The 22,713-nt window shown below is 49.1% G+C and overlaps 1 protein-coding gene across 5 annotated transcripts in view; it reads right to left on the reverse strand.

Moving 5' to 3' along the window:
- ZBTB7C (zinc finger and BTB domain containing 7C) overlaps nt 1-22,713 on the reverse strand; it is a 216,874-nt gene that overhangs the window by 81,375 nt on the left and 112,786 nt on the right. For 3 of the 5 annotated variants that reach the window (XM_080572137.1, XM_080572139.1, XM_080572138.1), the window contains exon 3: nt 3,173-3,233. The exons of the other annotated variants lie outside the window; for them this stretch is intronic. The gene's annotated coding sequence lies outside the window, so the exon portion shown is untranslated. The remainder of the gene's footprint in view (nt 1-3,172; nt 3,234-22,713) is intronic. 5 annotated transcript variants of the gene reach the window in all.

Below are 22,713 nucleotides of genomic sequence, written 5' to 3' on the forward strand. Positions count from 1 at the left end.
ATGGAGCAGATTATCTTGAGGGTCATCAGGCGGCACTTGCAGGGCAACCAGGCAATCAGGCCCAGTCAGCATGGGTTTATGAAAGGCAGGTCCTGCTTGACGAACCCGATCTCCTTCTATGACCAAGTGACACGCTTAGTGGATGAGGGAAAGGCTGTGGATGTGGTCTACCTTGATTTCAGTAAGGCTTTTGACACCGTTTCCCACAACATTCTCCTCAAGAAACTGGCTGCTCTTAGCTTGGACTGGTGTACGCTTCGTTGGGTTAAAAACTGGCTGGGTGGCCGGGCCCAAAGAGTTGTGGTGAATGGAGTCAAATCCAGTTGGAGGCCGGTCACTAGTGGAGTCCCCCAGGGCTCAGTACTGGGGCCAGTCCTCTTTAATATCTTTATCAATGATCTGGATGAGGGGATCGAGTGCACCCTCAGTAAGTTTGCAGACGACACCAAGTTAGGTGCGTGTGTCGATCTGCTCGAGGGTAGGAAGGCTCTGCAGGAGGATCTGGATAGGCTGGACCGATGGGCTGAGGCCAACTGTATGAAGTTCAACAAGGCCACGTGCCGGGTCCTGCACCTGGGGCACAACAACCCCAAGCAGAGCTACAGGCTGGGAGATGAGTGGCTGGAAAGCTGCCTGGCAGAGAAGGACCTGGGAGTATTGGTTGATAGTCGGCTGAATATGAGCCAGCAGTGTGCTCAGGTGGCCAAGAAGGCCAACAACATCCTGGCTTGTATAAGAAGCAGCGTGGCCAGCAGGTCTAGGGAAGTGATTGTCCCCCTGTACTCGGCTCTGGTGAGGCCGCACCTCGAGTACTGTGTTCAGTTTTGGGTCCTTCGCTACAAGAAGGACATCGAGGTGCTCGAGCGTGCCCAGAGCAGGGCGATGAGGCTGGTGAGGGGTCTGGAGAACAAGTCTTACGAGGAGCGGCTGAGGGAGCTGGGGTTGTTCAGCCTGGAGAAGAGGAGGCTCAGGGGCGACCTTATCGCTCTCTACAGTTACCTTAAAGGAGGCTGTAGCGAGGTGAGGGTTGGTCTATTCTCCCACGTGCCTGGTGACAGGACGAGGGGGAATGGGCTAAAGTTGTGCCAGGGGAGGTTTAGGTTGGATATTAGGAATAACTTCTTTACTGAAAGGGTTGTTAGGCATTGGAATGGGCTGCCCAGGGAAGTGGTTGAGTCACCATCCCTGGAGGTCTTTAAGAGACGTTTAGATGTAGAGCTTAGTGATATGGTTTAGTGGAGGACTTGTTAGTGTTAGGTCAGAGGTTGGACTAGGTGATCTTGGAGTTCTCTTCCAACCTAGACGATTCTGTGATTCTATGACTTTCTAGCTGATTGCAGAGAGGCAACAAGGAGAGAGTGGGAGGTGTGGGAGAGATGGAGGAGTTTGGCCTCTGCTTTGGGCCCTGATTAGAGGCTGTTTGGAGACGAGGGTGTTAGCGTAGCAACCACATAACCACCAAGTGATTATATGAAGGTGCTTTATTCAGCGCTGGAAGCCGGGGCAGGTGCCCAAATCTGGCTTCAAGTCCCGTTACTTCCCAGCCATTATTTATACATCCAACATTACGTAAGGTATACATATTCATTACAGGTTGCAACATCAGCCTCGCATTCCATTCTAATTAGCTCCCCTCCCCTTTGCACATGCGTGGCGCACTCTGGTGGTCGTCCAGGTGGTCGTCCAGATGAAGTAAGGAGTCTTCCTTTCCGCTAAACTTTTCACCTTTCTCACTCGACGCATGCTCCCTCCGCTCCTTGGTTCTGCTTCAACTCATTTCAGCATTTCCAGGCCCTTATCCAAGGTCAGGTTGTACCTGTTCCCTCCCAGGGTTCCCCTTCAACGATTCCTTTAAATGTTCAGTGTACTCCCTAAGTTTCCAGTGTACATAGATTAATTGATAATGTAAGTATCAATGCTTAATTATGCTTAATTATACTGTATGTCCCATCACCTAAGAGACATTAGTAAAACATCCATTCGATTCTCCCCAACACTAACAAGGGTACTCCCTGGGAACAAAGCATCGCTCTCAGGCTCTTCTGCTGGGAGGGGTGCAGGGAGGAGAGGGGCTCTCACCACCCCTGGTGCAGATGTCTAAGCTAAGTCAGATATAACATGGGCTAAAAATGCCCCCATAAAGGGCCTCTACATTGTTAAACATATAAAGAAGAGTCCTTCCCAAAGCCCATTCTCATCTCTGTCTACACCACCTTCTCCTCTAAGCTCATACCTATACCATAAGGATCTTAAAGTCAGCATCTCCCTATGACCCACGCACCGCTACCAACATTCCTGCACATCCTCATTATCCAGGGTACAGCACAGACACACAAGGATAACTCAGCACCAAGCATCTATAATGTGTGGGCAGCACTGAGCCCAGTGCAGGACGCAAGGATTTGCTCCATGATGGGGAACCACAGGGACTCACAGCTCAGCTCCGCCAAGAGCTCAGCCAACACAAACCAGGCGGTCACTCAGTGGAGGCTGGTGTAAAGAGACCAGCCTCCCACCTGCTGCAATGCAAGATAACTTGGTTCAGCAACACCAGCCCAGAATCTGGCTCTGACATGTCTGAACCACCTCAGATGATAAAAAAAAGGACACTCCTTTCTTTCTATTTGAGACCATGAGGCAAGTGCCCAAGCCACAACCTCCTGTGCGACAGCTGCAGAAAATAGGTCTGGAGAGGACCTTGAAATGTCACCCAGATCCCAGCCCCGTGACTGGGTCTGCATCGGGGCCAAACACAACAAAAGCCAAAAGCACTCAAAGCATTAACAAATATTGTTGCTCATCGCACTTCTGTGCAGCTGTGAACAAACCTGCTGCCTGCCTCTTCCAGCACCGCAGCACGGAGGACACACACACATTTATGAGCATATCTTGTACAGCTTTACAAAGCAGCAATTAGCACTTCTGTCATTTATAATGGAACAGAATCATGTTCTTGCTAAGTCTGATTTGTGCTGATCCATCAACACCACAAACAGTGCGGGTCTCATCTCCCATTGTAGTGACCATTAAGGGAAGGGCAGGCTCAGACCCTGAGATGTCAGAAGGGAATCAGGACCACCACCTTGTGCTCCTCAACTCGTGTCCTGCTTCCTCGGATCAACCATCTGCCCCCACAGTGCCACCAGCTCAGCACGCCCACGTGCGTACTCACCGGTACCCTTGATTTCGTTTCAAATCTCTGGCGATGCTCCCTTTGCGCCTGTGACCATTTCCTAAGAAGCTACAGAAAGAAAACCACAAAAACCTTCATCAGATCCAGGTTTGAGCTTCTGGTGAAGAAGGGCCTGCCCTGGAGATATCTCCTGCCAGGAGCACTGAGCCAGGCATGCTCCTGCTCTCCTACTGCCGGCTCTCCATGGCCACTCGGCTGTTTCTCTGCTCTTCACCCTTCCCTTGTGCTCGGTGCCGGGGCTGGATCACAAAGTCACTGAGCAACACCGTGCCATGGAGGTGCAAACCCAACCCACCCGCCCACTGTAACACATCTCCCGTGACAGCTGGAAGATGGAGAGTCCAGAAACAAATCCTGTCCAAGCAGCGCTGCCTGCTTCACCTGTCCCAGATCCCACAGGCAGCTCAGCATTATGGTTTCGGCCCTTTGGGGTGATCAGCTGTCTGTGTCTGGTGCCTTGGCCATCAGTACAAGGCCCCTGTCCCTCTTAGCCTAGGAAAAACATCATTTGGAAAAGCCAAAACCCCAGCACCAAAGCAGCTTGTTGCCATCAGTTTGCACTTGCAAGCAATGGAGACAGTGGCCTGCATTTCTGAGGAAGGAGCCGACACCTCCATGCAGGGTGTTAGGTGAATATGACTGTGGCCAACACGTAGCAGATTAGATAATGAGACACCCTGACAGCCGCTAACAAGCTGCCGGTGACTCATGAGGGACAAAGTGGCTGGCTGGGGGTGTGCAGGCTGATGAAGGAGAGCAGCTCGAGGTGCTTTTGGGGTCCTGAGTCTTTTTAGTGCAACCTTGAGGTGTGAGACTTGCAACAGGCAGCCATCGTGTGTTAACGTGGTCTGAAACCCCCTTAGGACAGCCGGTGAGTGGTGACCCAGGTCTGCTCCGGGGTAAGGAGAGAGAGGGACACCGCCACGGCCACCTGAGTTTCTGCTGGGCTCAAGGGCTTCTCACCAACTACTGAAAGCTGCAAGGACAATGGGATTTTTCTGTCAGGCCTTACAGGCATGCAGTCATCTGGGAGTCACTTGAAGTGAGAAAATGGCCGTTTATTGTGCGCAATCTCTGAATTGGCCATGTTTGACAAGGGCAAAGCAAACGCAGTGCATTCCCACTTGGTAAATTTTCCATGAGAAAACTGACGGAAATGCTAGGAGACACCTGTTATCACAGGTCAGCTGGACTCCTCTTCCCGAGGTCCCCAAGCAGCTCCCAGCTGACTCAATATACAAGCAGCTCGTCTTTTCCTTCTGCGGGCACCAGCACGGGTTTACTGGGGCAGGGTCCCCACCACCTGTGACACAGGCACGCAAATGGGAACCGTCCTTTTAGGCTGAGGTTGTGTCCACCCTGACCTCGTGTCAGATTTTATGGGATTCTCTCCCAGGGGAAAGTGCTAACAACATTTTCCAAGTCAGATCGACACCTGGATGACTGTGCCGGGACTGAGGAACCACGGGACTCTGACCACTCGAACCGATTCAATAACTGGGAAGATAATTACAGGGTACACACACTCAAGGAGCAGAGAAAAACCGCAACCAGTGATCTTTGTTTCTCCTTTTTGTGCAGCTCAGACCATACATACAAGGATATTTAGGCAGTAAACAGCGCACAGAGCACAGGTGACTTCATAGCATGGTGCAGACCAGCCTGGTGACCGCGGCGATGCAGACTGGCCAAGCTCCAAGGCTACGATCGGCCCCAAGAATAGGACTTCTCTGTGCCTAATGAGTCCACCTGCTTTCGAAAGCATCCAACTGCTTTGACCTTGAACTCCTTCCTTCACCCCGGCCCCAGTTCAGATCATTAGCTGATGAGTAACCACCACTGCTGAGGACTAATGGCTCATTTGCTGCTAAACAGCCAAAAGTGATCAGCAAGAGGGCAAAGAGCTTAATGCAGGTCACTGTCACCATGCCTATGCGGGTGAGTGCCGCTGTATTTATTTTGGGCAAAATTCCCAAGGAAGGCTGCAAATACCTGCAGTGCCCTGGCTTCGTGCCTGAGACCACCAGGGATGGCCTGGCTCTGTGAAGGTCAATGCACAACAATCTTCTGACATCAGGGCAGGGTCTGGCATCACGTTTACCTCAGGCAACGCGGGCTTCAGCTCTAACTTCTACTTAAAGCTGTCTCCTCTCTCAAAAGGCAGAGGCCAGCATTGCAGCTTCTCCCTGTGGTAAGGGGAACTCAGGGACACAACAGCTTGCAGCGCGACATCTGAATTCACTGCTTGAGGGTCAGGGGAATCCTTGTAGGATGAGGCTATAAATGGGAGTTTCTGGTGTAAACAAAGCTGCACCTGAGTTACAGTTTCATTAACCAATTGCCTTGAAGAGGTGTCTCAAGAACAGAGCCTGTGACCGACTGTGATAAATTAGCGGGTGTTTGTTCATTGTCTGTAAAAGGAATTAAGAGAATCTGCTGAGAAGATAAGGTTTTGCAATTTACGACCTTGTTAAGGGAAAGACTAAGCGAGTAGATAGTGGGGGGGGGGTGTTGGATAAACGTCCTTGGTAAAAAAGACTCTGTGAAATACTGTTTGCTGCTTTTGCTTTTGCTACCCTTGAACACAGAACGAACTGCACAGCTTCAGAAGATTCAACAAGTCCTGACAAGCCGAAACTTGGATGCTGACAAGCCGAACTTGGATGCTGACAAGCCGAACTTGGATGCTATAAAACAGCGACACTGAAAAGGGAAAGTTGCGTGCCGTGGTGGAGCGGAGACTCCCCAGCCGCCCAGCGCTGTTTTGCTTGTGCCTGCTTACTTAATTAATAAACTATCTTCGATAGACCAGAAAATTGCGTGGTCTCGCTTATAACAAATTTGGTGCCGTGACTAGGATGAAGGCAAATTGACTGAGGACCCTTTCGGGGGAGGCGCCCCGCCGATTTCGGCGGCCCCTGGAACGGAAAGCCTCACTCGAGCCCTTCACCGACGAACCCTAAAATTAGGCACAAGCAAATAAAACCGGTAACCCCAAGCAATCTTTGTGCACGAAGACCGAATGAAGACTCAGGATTAAGTATAGGCCGGTGATCCATTCGGTTGGGGTTGGGAATCCTGGAACACGACATACGAGACGTCCAATTGCGGACGAAGTGAGTGTGGACCCCTTGGTAGTGCGGTTCCCACATCCCGCGAGGGACTGGGCCACGAAAAGGGGGAAGCGTTGTGTGTGAGTGTGTGAAGGTGTTCCGGAAGATGGGGCAGAAGAAAAGTAAGCCTTCTGGCCCCATGGGAAGGGAATCCAGTGGTATAGGGATACCCTCCATTCCCTCTGATAGCCCGTTAGGGTTAATGATTAAACATTGGAATGATTCCCCTTCTAGGCGGGGAAAGAACAAGGTTAAAATGATTTATTATAGTATTGAAGTGTGGGGCAATAAGCCCATAAAAGGGGACAGTGTTTTCTGGCCCCTGTTTGGTTCTTTTGAGGATTGGGTATGTCAAGCCTTAAATATTTATGTAAACTCCAAAGAGCCCTCTAACTTGGAGGAAAGCGAGTATGCGCACCTCTGGATAGATTCAGATTTGAGGACGCATTTATACCCTCTAAAAGAAAAAGGAGGGCGGAATAAGAAGAATAAGAAGAGGAGAGACTTAGAAATCCCACCCCCACCCCCACCCTATGTACCACCGCCTGCACCAACGGCCCCTGTCCCTAACGGACTTTGCGAGCCAATAATATCAGACGAATCAGAGGAATCAGAGTCGGATCATGAGATACAAGGGCCAATAACTAGAAGTAGGGCAAGAAATCAAAAGATTGATCTAGAAGGAGGATTGTATCTGTTGCGAGAAATAGCAATGGGAGGACCCCAGCCGGGGATGGGATATGTAGCAGTCCCCCTTAACTCCGGGGATGTTAGAGATTTTAAAAAAAGAAATGGGAAGCCTGTTGGAGGACCCACTGGGGGTAGCAGAACGAGTAGATCAATTCCTGGGTCCCAATATATATACCTGGGAGGAATTACAGTCCATCCTGGGAATTCTCTTTACATTAGAGGAAAGAGGAATGATTAGGCGTGCCGGTATGCGAATTTGGGATCAGCAGCACCAGCAGGGGCCGGCTGCAGACGTAAAGTGGCCAATGCAGCAGCCCAATTGGAACAACCAAGACCCTATACCGAGGGCATATGCAAGACTTAAGAACAATCATAATTCAGGGAATACGAGAATCTGTCCCTAGGGGACAGAACATAAATAAAGCTTTCAATGAACAACAAAAAAAGGATGAAACCCCGACAGAATGGTTAGAAAGACTGCGAAAGAACTTGCAGTTATATAGTGGTCTGGATCCTGGAACCCCGGTCGGGGAGGCATTACTCAAAGCTCAGTTTGTAGCAAAATCATGGATAGATATTAGAAAAAAAATAGAGAAGATAGAAGGTTGGCAGGACATAGGGTTAGATGAACTCCTGAGGGAAGCACAGAAGGTGTATGTTCGTAGAGAAAATGAAAAGGAACGGAAGCAAGTGCGTATGATGGTGGCAGCGGTACGGGAGGGACAGAGAGGAATTGGGTTAAATCGGAGGTTTGGCCTCATGCATGGGAAATTCAGAAAGGAGAAAAAGAATGGCCAAGGACAGAGAAATGTGACCTGTTACTATTGCAACAAAAAGGGTCACATGAAAAGAGAGTGCAGACAGAAGAAGGAAGATGAGAAGATGTTCAAAACTGAATAGGGGTGTCAGGGGCTCTATTTGCTGGGGATCCGAAATAAAAATGAGCCCTTGATAAAACTAAAAGTGGGTCCCCAGCGCGAGGAGGTGGAATTCCTCGTAGATACAGGGGCTGAAAGATCAACAGTTCAAACCTTACCCACTGGATGTAGGGCCTCTACAGAAAAAGTGCAGGTGATCGGAGCAAAGGGGGAGCCCTTTGGGGTCCCTGTTATAAAGGAAGTAACTATTGAATCTGATTCTAAAGAGGGTAAGGGATCTTTGCTCCTAGTACCGGAGGCCGAATATAATCTGTTAGGTAGGGATTTAATAATAGAGTTAGGAATAGGGTTAGAAGTGATAGGTAAAAGGTTAGAAATTAAGTTGTGCCCGCTTCGAGTAGAAGACGAAGCGAATATTAATCCTGAAGTCTGGTATACCTCAAAAAGCGTAGGGAAATTGAATATAAGACCTTTCAAAGTAACTGTAAAAAAACCAGAAATACCGATTAGGATAAAACAATACCCTCTTTCAGAAGAAGGAAGGAGGGGGCTGAAACCCGAGATCCAAAGATTATTGCAGCAAGGGCTGTTGGAGCCTTGTATGTCTCCTTTTAACACTCCTATCTTACCAGTAAAAAAGAAAGATGGTAAATACAGACTAGTACATGATTTAAGGGAAATTAATAAAAGAACTGTTGCCAGGTTCCCTGTGGTGGCAAACCCGCACACCCTGTTGAGCCACCTACATCCGGACGATCGATGGTATAGTGTGATCGATCTGAAAGATGCATTTTGGGCATGCCCTCTGGATGAGAAATCTAGGGACTATTTTGCTTTCGAATGGGAGGACCCAGACACACATAGAAAACAACAGCTGAGGTGGACAGTTTTGCCTCAGGGTTTTACAGAATCCCCAAACTTGTTCGGGCAAGCCTTGGAGCAAATTTTACAAGAATATAATAGGATACCGGGTACAACAATGATTCAATATGTGGATGATCTGCTAATAGCAGGGAAAGATGAGGATGCCGTGAGGCAAGCTAGCATTAGCCTGCTGAATTTTTTGGGGTCACGGGGATTAAAAGTGTCTAAGTCAAAATTGCAGTTTGTAGAAGAGAAAGTGAAATATTTGGGTCATTTGTTAAATAAAGGGACAAAAGGATTGGATCCTGAAAGGGTTAAAGGAATTCTAGGGATAAAAGCCCCAGCTACTAAAAGGCAGGTACGGCAGTTGTTAGGATTGACTGGATATTGTAGACAATGGATAGAAGATTACAGTGGAAAGGTTAAATTTTTATACAACAAGCTGAATAAGGATGGATTACTCAAATGGACAAAAGAAGATGAGGAGCAATTAGAAAAATTAAAGGAAGAGCTTGTGCATCCGCCAGTTTTAAGCTTCCCAGAGCTAAAGAAACCATTCTTCTTGTTCGTAAATAGTACAGAGGGAACTGCTTACGGCGTGCTTGCCCAAGAGTGGGCAGGCAGTAAAAAACCTGTGGCCTATTTATCTAAATTATTGGACCCTGTTAGTAGGGGTTGGCCCAGCTGCTTGCAGGTAGTGGTGGCAGCTGCCCTATTGGTGGAGGAAGCTCAAAAGATTACATTCGGGGGAGAAATCAGAGTTATATCCCCCCACAATATATGTGGGGTGTTGGATAAACGTCCTTGGTAAAAAAGACTCTGTGAAATACTGTTTGCTGCTTTTGCTTTTGCTACCCTTGAACACAGAACGAACTGCACAGCTTCAGAAGATTCAACAAGTCCTGACAAGCCGAAACTTGGATGCTGACAAGCTGAACTTGGATGCTGACAAGCCGAACTTGGATGCTATAAAACGACGACACTGAAAAGGGAAAGTTGCGTGCCGTGGTGGAGCGGAGACTCCCCAGCCGCCCAGCGCTGTTTTGCTTGTGCCTGCTTACTTAATTAATAAACTATCTTCGATAGACCAGAAAATTGCGTGGTCTCGCTTATAACACCGACCACACTCGTGATGTAGCCTCTGAGCCAGTAAACAGGGAGCTGGGGATGACACTGTCGTGCCCTTGTAGCTTTTACCAAATGGGATGGGGCATTGCTGGGAGAAGCTCAGGCTTCTTTCTCTCCTTGCCAAAATGTATAAGAGATGAAAAGCTGTGCAGCAAACAGGCTTGCCTGTGGCTTTCCTCTCAGCCACAAAGTCCCTTTTGGCTTCTTGGGGTGGTTTCTAGATGAATCGCGCACACACCCTCCTGGATATGACATAACATTTCTAATTACCATCCTTGAGTGCATCACCAACATGCCACATCAGCTCACTTGTGAGCCTGTTCCTCACACCACGTGTTTCTACAGGGGAGCCTCTACCTGTCTCTCTGCCTTCTCCAAGGTGTCTACACTGGGGACAGCCCTAGCCTTCAACAGAACAAGCACTGACGTACTCCAAATGGACTGTCCCCCAAAGAGTGCATGCTTGCTTTAGCCTTGACCAGCCAGCAACCCAAATTTATCCCACCTGAAGCAGCACGTGGTGACAGTCAGCAACATAGATCATGGGCACAGCCTCCTGCGAAGATGCTCTTCCTGAGGTGCGCATTGTGTGGTCATCCTGGGGGACAACCCAATAAATCTGCACCGGTCCCTGACCCCCTGGGTGGGATTCAGCTCCAAATTAAGACATTTCAGTTGGGGTGCCCACAGGTTTAGTTGACAAAAACAGAGGTTCTCATCACCACATTAGACTTCCTCAGCCATCCAAGACCTGTGCATGGTTTTGCCACATATGGCCCTGGACCTGCATCCCTTTTGATTGACAGCTGTCAACTAAGTGATATGCCTTAGGGTAAAACTAGACACTCCAGTCTAGCAGCTGAATCATGACCTACATGCATGCTGGCTGTCTCAGCTCTTACTGCAGGCAATGGGGACAGAGTCAGTGCAATTTGTAGTGTCTGCAGAGCCATGCAGTTATTCAAATATCCATGCCTACTTCAGGGTAAAACACCCTTCAGGCTCCACTGGCTGCACTGACCAAATATCCACTGACAATAATGGAAGATTAGGCACCTAGTTCATTCTCTAATCTTCCATTGCAGCCCTCCTCCTTGCGGCCCCAAGTTCCAACAGCTCCCAAATAAAAACCATTTGCACTAGAAGGAGATGCCCTCCAACTCTGCACTCTCAGGCCCCTGCTGTGATGAGTGGCATAGTTATAGTGTTTGTGGGTCTCTCCCATAGTATCACTGAAGAGAATAAATTTGACAGAGGAAGGAGAAGGAACAACTGATGCTGAAGCCAATGTCAACAGTCATTCAACAAATGGGACTTTCTCTCTCATTTTCAAATGACCTTGGAGGTTGCTTCCAAAATGCTGTTTGAAAGCTCTCTGTTAATCTGGAAAGCAGACATTGCTAAAGGCTGTATTACAGCATCTTCAGTAAATCTGCATTGAATATTACTCTAAAATGCCCAGAACCACTGCAATCAGTTTTTTTCATCTTCTTGACATACCTGCAAATCAAACATCATAAAGTCACTGTCCTGTGATTCAGCTTTAACAAACATCCTCAAGTCTGGGGAAGAATTCGTCTTGGATCTCTCCTCATGCCTGGATGACCCCATGCTCCCCCTCCCAGAGGACTCTGCCCATTTCCCTCTTACTCTCAAGAGCCTTTGACATTACCAGATGCACTAAGGAGCAGGCTGCATTAGTGCATCAGAAAGGGGCCAGAACCTTTTTCTACCAAGCTTAATAATTGCAAGCAAGGCAGGGAGCTGCAGGCAAACATTGCCATGCTGTCAGACAGAAATGAGGGCACACCCTGGCTTCAGTGAAGACAAGAAGAAAACTAACATGCTGCCTTCCCATCCCAGCCTAAGCACTGGAGGTGTCCTGAAGGCGATTAAATGATAGCTCTCACACACAGCCCTCATGTATCTGCAGAGAAATGTCCCTAGGCAGGCTAGTTAGCTAGACACCCTTCATTGGCAAAAGAAAGATGCCACAGCAAGAACCAGCTGGTCTCTGCTGGACATCTACCTTGGGAAAAGAGAAACCACGCCACTGAAATTGTGCTTAGTTCTGTCCGATGATGGAAAAGGCAGCTAGTGAAGAGGTAACTACAATCCAGGTATCTAAATGGGGACAGGTGGATTCCACCTTGCCAGAAAAGATTCTGCTCTGCTGAAAACCCTATTTCTGTCAACTAACAGAGTTTGAGACTCGCTTCCAGAGAAGTCCACTGGAATCGAGGTAACCAAGTCACTCAAGTCCCCTCAAAAATCCCACCTGGTAAAGGAACTCCAAAAAGGCACATCTACTGTGCACCGCCCCACCTGGTTGTTGCATTGCCTAGGAGAGTGAGATGATTGCTGCCACTTGATGGCAACTCATTTTTGTGCGTGGTCAAAAGGTGCTTTGGTTCAAAGGCTGGTGACAGCAGCTGGAGCACGGCTTGCAGTGGGCCAGGCTTTCCAGCAAAAACCACAGTGAGGTGGCTCAGCCCTCCCAGCTCAGGGAGACAGCAGCGAGCAGAGCTGAGACATGCTGGAGGAGCAGCGCCATGGCCGTGTCTCTAAGCTCACATCCTCCCCCATCTCTAGCCCTCCATTTTCCCTTCCTGGGTAAAAATTGGAAATAATGACATCAGGTGTGTTTGGAAAGGGCTTTGAAATCTGCAGATGAAAGTGCTAGATAAGATCACACTGCATTGCTCTAATAATGGAGGGAGAGAGAAAGCCATTTGGAGAAGCAGAAGGGGGAAAAACTCCATGTAATAAATAATAGTCTATAAATTATATAAATCAAATGCATTAAAAATCCAATCCTCTGAGAAGCAGCTGCTTCATTCTTTATTGCTGATAGCATCAATATAACAGGGGAAATTACCACCTTGTGTTCTGCAACGCGTCACGCTGACTCTCTTTTAAAAACTCTAATGTACCCTGATTGAAAAGTCAATTTAAAATTTACCATAAAACACAGAATCTCATAAACTTTACAGCCCCAATCACACTCGCTCAGTGCTTTTGCTCAGTGCTTGGGCACCTGCTTTGCTCTCCAGACGGCCACCCAATGACTTGCAAAACAAGTGGACAGCCAGTCGTGTTGGAAGTAGCCTCAGAGGCAGCTCATCCCATGTACCAGCTCACATTTCTGGCACGATGACAGGTAGCCAGAACCAAATATGATGCACCCTTGAGTGCAGCTGGGGACCTTGCGCTCTGGTGCTCCGAGGTGGGACCACCATCCTGCGATGCTGAGCCAGCCTCCCTCCCTGCACTGGGACATGTTTAAAATTCAGCTCTTTGAGCCCATTTGCAGGCTCCAATGAAAAACCCTAAGTCATTTCATTGAGGCTGGGCTTGCTCCATAAATTTGAGCCTGTGCAGACCCTGTAGTGAAGATGGTGTGGGCTCTTAATGAAAGGAGGGAGCGTGCAGCTATGCCAGTGCTGAGAGTTGATCGTGTGCTCTTGCAGACATGGGTTCCACTCACGGGTTGATGAGGGAAAATTAATTAGGCTCCTAGTTTGGCTTCCTACATAAAACCGACTCCTTTTGCTTCTGATTAAAGCACGGATGTACTTTTTTTTTTTTTTTTTGGTGACAGAAAGCCCATCTCTGTGAAGAGGGTACAAAGGATTTCAGCTGAAGCCATAAGAAAAGCTGCATATTTCAAGATGCACTTCCCCAGCAGCCTCAAAACACTGCTGTCTGGATGTCTGCGTTATGCATACATCCCATAAGCTCTGGCTTAAAATTCTCCCTGGATTCACCTCCAGCTCAAAACTGCAGTACGTATTCAGAGAGGAGCTAGGAAAATCTGTGATACATCATTTTTGCAATCAGCTTCTTGCACATGTGACCGACTAAACTGTAAGGAGACGGCTGCTTGAAAAAAAAGCTTGAGGTGCAAGGGTTAAACCCAGAACAAGGAAGAGGATAGGAAGGTCTTGGGGATGGAGCAGTTGATCAAAGGGTAGCTCAGAAGTTATTTAAAAGTAAACCAGAAAGTAAAACTTACAGGCAGTTGCTGTAATTACAATGCAGACAACGGAGCCATGGTGCTGTTAAGGTTGCTGTATTTTCCTAGCAGCTGTGTTTAATTTACTTAAAACATGCAAAGCCATCAGGTCAGATCCCATTAGCAGAATCGCTCTGGAGCACTACAAGAGCCTAGCCAGCCCAGTGCTGCAGAAATGCAGAGGGTGAAACACTAATGCAAAATACCCCTGAAAAGTGGGAGATCCATGCAATGGCCAACATGAACGTGCTTTTCCTTCCCCCTCAGCAGCAGCAGGTGCTGGGTGGTCGGTCACTCCTGCTCACCAAGGGCCCCCTTGCTCTTGCCCATACAAAGGTCATCATCTACTGAGCAGACTCCTAAGGCAAGGCAGTGATGATCAGCAGAGCCAGAATCAGGGCAAATACCTCTACTGGCTGTGGTGGAGAACATGTGTGGGAAGTCTGGGATCGAGCACTTAGGAAAGTCCTGTGAATGTGCTTTCCTATAGCACGGGGCAGCTGGTTTTCTGTGTCCTACGACCCCCTTATGAACACACACAATGTCCCCTCTGCACTGCTCTGCTCTCCGAGCATCCCCTGATGTTGCTGGTGCATTGGAGAGGAGACCTCTTGTCCCAGGCTGCTCAGAGCCTCCTCAGCAATGGGAGGTTTGTGGGTTTGTGGGTCAGCCTTTCACCTCCGGAGCTTTGTTCACACATACCGAACTGGGGCCGCATGTTTCATAAGGAGCATTTTCAAAACAGAGAACAGAAAACTAAAACCTCCTTGTTGGAAAAAACCTACTAGAGATCTTTTCTGTTTGTTTTGTTGTTGTTGTTGTTGCTGTTTTTCCATTAAACGTTGCCTCAACACTCTCAGCACCAAAGGGAGCATCAAGGTTTCATTCGCTGTTTGTGTGTCCTATCAGCTCAATTCTATTTCCAAAAGTAGCACCTGAGTTACTTAATTGATAGAACAAAAGATGTTAAATCACATTTTGGTCCCTGCACACCATGGTAAGCGCTTCTGCAGCCACCTACAACCATCTCAGTCAACCACAAGCTAAAATTCAAGCGTGCCCTGTTTCACTGATCCCCAGCCAACAGAGAGATGCTGGCGGTTTAACCAGCGCTGATACCAAAAGGACCAGAACCGAAGATACAAGGACAGAGCAGGCTCCCTTCTGCTCATGACCCAAGTACAAAGTTACTTCCACAGAGAATAATAAAATAAAAAAATACAATACAATGAATAATATGAAATAATATAAAGTAATGGACTCGGAAAATGTCAGACCAAACTGCATTACCCTTGCTGAGGAGGACTGGCACTTGTTCTACCAGAAGCCCTCCTGAAAACATCAGCTCCTGATACCAAGTGCAAAGGACCCCAGGCTGGCTCTGGAGCTGCTGGAACAGCTTAGGGTCGCTCTTTCAAAACAAACTCATCCTTCATGATTTACAAAGGTGTGAGACTTCTTTGCATAATAAATGACAAGACAGAGATACGGTTTCCCCACAGATTCCCCCCCTTCCCCTTTGAAAGAAATCTATTTATTCTGAGTGAATTGGCTCTTCTCCAGATAAATGTTGTTTGCAGTCAGTTTAGCTCTGCAAGATATGCATTCTTTTGCATGCCCATAATGAATTTTCACAGCTAGAGCCCCAATCCAGTCTAGTCATGGAGGGTTTATCAGGACCTCTTATTTTATTTCTACTGGTAAATGGGAATTGCTTTCCTTATCGCTATCTAGAAGCACCTGAGTGATTTCTGCTTCATATTTCCTATCCCACCAGAATTCAGGATGTGGTGTTATCTGATACTGTACAATTGTCACTCATGTTACTTGCCTTTTTATTTTAATTTGTTGAATTTATTGCTTGCTTTTTTTTAAAAAAAAAGAGATTTCACTTGAAGATTGGAGTCCCTCCTTGCTCCCTGCCGCTCTCCTGCTCACTTTTCTGAGGTGGATTTTCTGAAAGATAGGGTCAGGGCTCATCTTGCCTTCATCTGCCTAAAGCATCTGCACTTCAGATGACACTCTCTGAAGCCCCCACCCATCCCACCTTCCTCCACCAGGGAAATACGAAACTGTACTACAGCAAGCAGGGATTATTCCTAACATAACAGCCAAGGAAACCCAGAGAGCAGGAGCTCACTGCCAGTGACCTCTGCAGTTGCTGTGCCAGGGAGTGAGTACATAGATCTTAGCTCCGGAAATGTGAAACCCCTGCTGCTGGAAAGGCACAAGAAGACATATAAATCCTACAGATAACACAGTGATGGATCAGTAGTGGCAAGACATTAACCTTCACTCTTGAGGAGACACTTAAATGATAACACCTGTAGCCACACCACTCCAGAGTTACCTGTCTTGTCACTTAAGAAGATAAATCTATCTGACCTGAACCATCACTCTACGCCCCTCTGGCTCGCTCGCTCAGAGTCCTCACAGATACAGACAGGGATCAGGAAAATCACACCTAATGATCAATTGAGTGTGTGTAACAAGGCTCACATGGAAACCATTTCCCTACAGTATGTTAAAATGATTCCGCAGGGCAGGGAAAAACTTGGTAGGACTGAAGGCCAGTCTGCAGGGAAAGTGCTACATGTCAGTGACAACTGTGGAAGGACAGAAAACAGCTACCAAAACCTTAAGGAGCTGTCATGCACAGGAAAAAGTAATTAAAGCCACTTAAACAAATACATCTGGGACAGGGATGTGGGATGTGGGGAGAGGGAATGACGTGATACTAAAAGCTCAGACACATCGCAAGTCCCAGACAGGAGGAGAGGAAACCCATGCTGCTAAATCCAGACAAGGGCCACAGGGCGAGCCCCAGAGCTGTGCTGGCAAGGGCAGCCAGCCCTCTCTCCACCCAGCCACCAGCACCCCATTTTCCCCACCCAACAGCCAAGGGGAGGACAGAACAGCAGGTCAGCCCCTCAGCTGGAAAACATCAGCCAGGCTCCACAGATGTTCTCCTAGAGCAAGCTGCGCTGGCTTGGGGTTGCACACCCATGTCTTGCCTTCCTAGAGTACTCCCTGGGTTGGATGCGAGGATGTAAACCCAGTCACACCAACAGTGGAGCAGTCAAACAAACACTGCCATGACCAACATCACCTTCCCCTTCAGCCCTGGCCCTCCTCCAAGCACAAAGCCCTGCTGCTTTGTGTTGACCTTACAGCTCACCTATGCCAGAGTTTGGTTTTGTTGTAACCAGCTCCCAGAGGAACTTATAACGGCAGGCCTTTTCCTCTGAGCGCTCGCTGGGACATGGTGCTCAGATACCCACACAAGTCCACGCAGGACCCGCACCTGCTGCTGCTGCCACTCCAACCAGCAGCTGAAGGCCCCTCTGCTCAGAAAGCAGACTTGACACACATCAAATCCCCGCTGCAGGGTGACAGCAGGCAGGATGCGGCCTCCGAGAAGAAGTCCTGCGATGGCATCAGCCTGACCCAGAGAGCAAGGGGAGCCCCCAGAGGCCTTTCCAAGGCCTCTCAGCCTGCTTCCCCTTCTCTGTGGGGATGTAGCCAGGCCAACGCTGTCCTCCAGCAAAGCCAGGGGCTGCTGGCATTGGTCAGCTGGGAGCTGGCGTCCTGAGAGACCGAGATCACGAGGGACAAGGTCAGAGATCTCCATCCTCACCACGGACCTCATTCTCTAGCCCTAAACCAGGCTCTGCTGCAGGGTTTTCATACCAGCCTCTTGGAGGGATAACTCATCATGAGTGCCCATGGCTCTGGAGCCAACGTTACAGCCCGGGCTCCAAATATAGCCCAGCGCAGCGGGCTTGCAGGAAGCCAGCCAAGCCCCCACCCATGCCCCCAGCCCCTTCCCCCCTCCCGGCTGCTTCTTTCACCCAGCCCAGCCGCCTGCCCCCACCCGCCGGGGCTGACAGATTTGTGCAGTCCCGCTAGGGCGGGGTGGGTACATTTATTTCCTCTTTTCCAAAAAAAAGAAAAGAAAAGAAAAAAAAAGCAATTAACCTCTTCCTCCCCTTGCAAGGGGCAAGATGCATTTCCCGGCCACTGAAATGGTTTCAGGATGAGGAGTGCTCGTGCAGCTGTGGCAATGCTATTCTGGCTTAGCTAAAATTACAGAGCTGAAGTCATGTGTGGGCCACCTTCAAGAAACTGTCCTGGAGACCACAAGATTAGAGGACCAGACCATGACCTGAGAGGCCAAGGTCTATGCCCAGCTGCACAGAGGGATTATCGGGTGAGTCACAAGATGTTTCTCCACCTCTGTTTCCCCAGAAATAAAAGAAGGGCAGGGAAACCAAGCTGGTCAAGAGCGCACATCTCCAAGTGAAGGACCTTTGCAGCACGGAGTGGCCTTCCTGCTCCTTCAGGCTAAGCTGCCTGCCCTCTAAGAGATGCAGAGGAGCAGCTAAACCCAAGGATTTCTCCAAAGTTTAGAGGGAAAGAATAACGCAGCTCCCCACCCCACAGCCCATCCTTAAGCTCCTCTACCCCACCCCAAACAACTCCCATTTCCCCCGTGATTTCCCAGGGACCACTTCTGACCCCCGGTGGGGGTCAGCTTTCAGATGCCCAGCCCTGCGTGATCCTGCTGCTGGGAGGGCTGCCAGACAGACAGACACTGGACAGCCAGAAACATTGGGATGAGGCAGGAATTGCAGCCAGCCCTTGTCCAACCGCCTCCTGTCCAAACACTTGCTAGAGACCTAACGGCACTGAAAAAAAGGAAAGCACAGGATAACCCCAGCATCCTGGCCAACATCTCTTCTTGCTGGGCTTCGAGAGCTATCGTCAGGCACATAATGACTGCTCCATCAGGCTCCACTGCCAGCATTCAGCTCATTACTTTGCAAAGTGCTTTGAAACACACTGAATACGAAAGGTGCTCTATCAGCCCAAATTCAGCTCTGCTTGATATTACAATGCAGCATGTTTTACCACACCTCTTTTGTCTGTGTCTTTTGATGGTACCCAGTTGTTCCCATAACAGTCCTGCTGCCAGACTTTCCTGAGGCTCTGTTCTGGGGCTACAAAGTGTAGTGGGTTTATGTGGCAAGGTTTTGGTAGCAGGGGGCCATAGGGGTGGCTTCTGTGAGAAGAATCTAGAAGCTGCCCCATGTTAGGTAAGGGCTCCACTGCTGACCAGAGCCGAGCCAATAAGCGATGTTGTTTGAGCCTCTGTGAGAGCATATTTAAGATGGGAAAAAACAACAACAAAAAAAAACCAACACGCTGTGCCACACAGCAGCTGGGAGAGTGAGAGGAGTGAGAAACAGCCTTGCAGGTGCCAAGGTCAGTGAAGAAGGAGGGGGAGAGGTGCTCCAGGCGCCGGAGCAGAAGTCCCCTGAGGCCTGTGGTGAGGCCCATGGTGAAGCAGGCTGTCCCCCTGCAGCCCATGGAGTACCACGGTGGAGCAGGTGGACCTGCACCGATGGAGACTGCAGCCTGTGGAGGGCCCCTGCTGGAGCAGATTCCGGGCCAGACCTGTAGCCTGTGGAGAGGAGCCCATGCAGGAGCAGGTGACCTGGCAGGAGCTGCTGCCTGTGGGGGATCCAGGTTGGAGCAGTTTGCTCCTGAGGGACGGACCCCGTGGTACGGACCCATATCTGGAGCAGTTCTTGAAGAGCTGCTGCCTGTGGGAAGCCCATGCCGGATCAGTTCAGCAAGGACTGCATCCCGTGGGAGGGACCCCACAGCACAGGGGACGAGAGTGACTGAGAAGGAGTGGCGGAGAAGCGCTATAGACTGACCACAATCCCCATTCCCCTGTGCCGCTTGGGGGGAGGAGGTGGAAGAGGGTGGATGGGGGGGGAGGTGCTTTTGGTTTCTTTCCTTTGTTTCTCGCTTCTCTAGCTTGTTAGTAATAGGCAATAAATCTTACTGTCTCCCTACGCTGAGTCTGTTTTGCCCGTCACGATAATTACTGTGCGATCTCCTCGTCCTTATCTCAACCCTTGAGCCCTTTTCATCGTATTTTCTCCCCATTCCTCTTTGAGGAGGGGGAGTGAGAGAGCGGTTGTGGTGGAGCTTGGCTGCCCACCTGAGTAAAACCACCACACAAAGAGATGACTGGGAGTTGTCCTGCGTTCCCCGAGGCAGAGCTGCCGTGGGGGTGTCCCGGGGGGAGCAGGCAGATGGGAAACGCCAGACAGACGGACTGCAGTGTGGTCACAGGGGGTGCTCATGGCCAAAAGGGAACCTACGAATGCGTTCATCTAGTGCCTCTGATGGCACCAGGTGAAGGGCTTCACCCCAGCCACTTTTAGACAGAACATCCCACAGAGTTCAGGTTTCTCTTCAAGAAATTCCCCGCTCTTGGTGTCAGGGCACAAGCACCCAAGCATTCACCTTCTTCTGGCTGATGTTACCCCGTATCCTCCTAGCTCTCTGCTCACACTCGGACTCAGGGGGAAGCCCAGGAGAGAGAGATGGCGGCAGTGCCACCGATCTGCAGTGCTACACTAAGAGCCCTCAACAGACCTTCAGTCCTCAAGTTTCCCCGATCGGTTCTTGAAGCCACTTTTACTTCTGGCATCCACAACATCCTGTGGCAACGAGTTCCACGGTTTAATTACACCTTTTATGAAAAAGTTCTTCCTGTTTAAGGTCCCTGGCCAACTGTTTCATGATTTTTCTCTCTCTCTTGTGTTGCAGGACGCAACAAACAATGGTTCCTCCTCCACCTCCACACCACGTAGGGTTTACGTGCCCCACTTACAGACCTCCTCAGCTCCTTCTCCAGGAGGACCACTGAGAAGACCCCATTTTCAGCTAAGAAAATGCACAGCGTCCTCTCTGAAACAGCCCCCCACTGAGCTCCATGTTCTGTACATCCACCCCGTAGTGGCAAAACACCTATAATGCTTGCCTAACTTTACACGAGGGAGCAGTCCTGCCAAAATTAAGGCTTGATGACCAAATATTGATGATCTGTCCAACCCAGCTGCGCTGAGCTGCAGTCCCCAGCACGCCTTCCTGCCTCTCCTCCCCACCCAGCATCAGCAGCCCTGAATATAACCAGACCACTCCCCAGAGCATAAATACCGAGGAGGACGTGTTGCATGCCTGCACTGGGAGAACCGGCACTCTGGAAAGATCAGAGATGCTTTCTGCCTCACAGCCCCAAGGTCTTTGCCTTTCACTAGCGTGCTTTGAAGCACAGATATGTTTAAAATTCAAACTCACAGCAGATCTCCTTTTATTTTAAGAGATTTATACTCCCCCCAAATTAAAAGTTTCTCTCTCTTGAGCCAGGAGAGCTGGGGAGAGCAGGTGACCTTGGCAAGCTTCTTCCCACCTGCCCGTACACCTGGGCAATAGGCCTAAATGGCACGGGTGTTAATCAAAGGCAGCTCCTTGGAAACTAATGGTGTACTGCAGCTGAAGACCAGCAGCGGAGAGATGCACCTCCACATGCAGATGCACAGCTAAGAGTAAAGGTGGGTCCCACTGCGCTGAACACTTCCAAAATACAATCCATCATCCAGGACAGACAGAGGACACCATCGGCACTCGTGCAAAGGGAGCTCCAGCAGATGCATGGAGCGGTGCAGTTACATGGGCTACTCACTGACATTGCTGCCTGGCCCCAGGAAGCTAGCTTGGCTCCCAGCACCATGGCACCCATTGCACCTGTGGGTGCTGGCCCTTTGCACCCACCCCAGCCATCCCACATAGGTGTAACGTGGGCATTTGGGCACTGAAACAAAAGTAGGAGCACACCAGCCTCCCAGGACCCAGCACCTTTAGCAGGCTGTCGTTGCGCCTGCCCACATATCGGCTGTCTTCCCTTCCCTAAGGATTTCCCTGAAAATTACTTCATGGATCATCCCACCAAGTATTCACACTAGCATTTCCATTGCCACACAGCCAAATGCAGACAATTCACACCTCCCACCTTGCGTTTTCTTAAGGAACACTGTTCAATAAAACAGCCTGCCTAGATCCCAGCGTAATCTAAAAACAACTTTATGGCTTCTAATTTTAGCACTAATCTTTCTTTGCTATGGTTGTGTGATTTCTAATTATTTTATCCCCAAGCCTTGGTTTGACAGATAGTTGTATCTTTTCCAATGCCAAGTGACTTGTAGTGCTGTTAAAAAATACGCTGATCATTTCATGTTCATTTCCAGTTCCTACGCAAATAATATTCTCATATATGGCTTCACTGAGGAAATATTATTGTTATTAAAATAATAACAACAATAAAAGCAATACAGTTTTATACAGAGAGCTCTATTTTTCAGGATGATCCCAATCTGATCCTGCAAATACCTTATTTTCTCTTAAAAGTTGTTAAAGAGCATAAATCTGTTATCCAGATACAGATCTCTCAATAATTTAGTGCCTTTGGCTTGGCATCATTCCCAGAACGTTTTGCTTTTATCTGTCTTTATTTTCAGGTTATAACAAATTGAAGAACTGGCTGCGCTGAGCCCATATAGCAGTGGTGTTGGGGACATGGCTGCCTCAACACTCCCTGCAAGCACCCGTGTGCCTGTGTGTTCAGGTGAATGAGGACGGGAGAAGCTGGAACAGTGTTTTCTATTCTGTTTTGACTCACCTGGAATTTTTTATGGATTTTTACCTCTTGCAGTGCCTGCCTCATTAAAAACCCTGGAGGTATATGAAACAGTGGGCAGCCAGGCCCTGGGGCTCTGGGGATGCTGTAGAAAATGCAAGCACTTTGATATTTGTGACACTTTTTCTTTCACAAATAAATCAGAGCTGGTTTGGCTTGGCACACATGCAATCGCCAGGGGAAGGGGGGCACACAGCCGCTGCATTCAGAGGGCAGTGCTGGGTCCCTGCTCTGCAGCACTGCCAAAACCACCCCTGCAACTGCCTCAGAAGCCAGGG

Source organism: Anser brachyrhynchus (assembly GCF_964034855.1).
Source record: "Anser brachyrhynchus genome assembly, chromosome: W".
Taxonomy (NCBI): Eukaryota; Metazoa; Chordata; class Aves; order Anseriformes; family Anatidae; genus Anser; species Anser brachyrhynchus.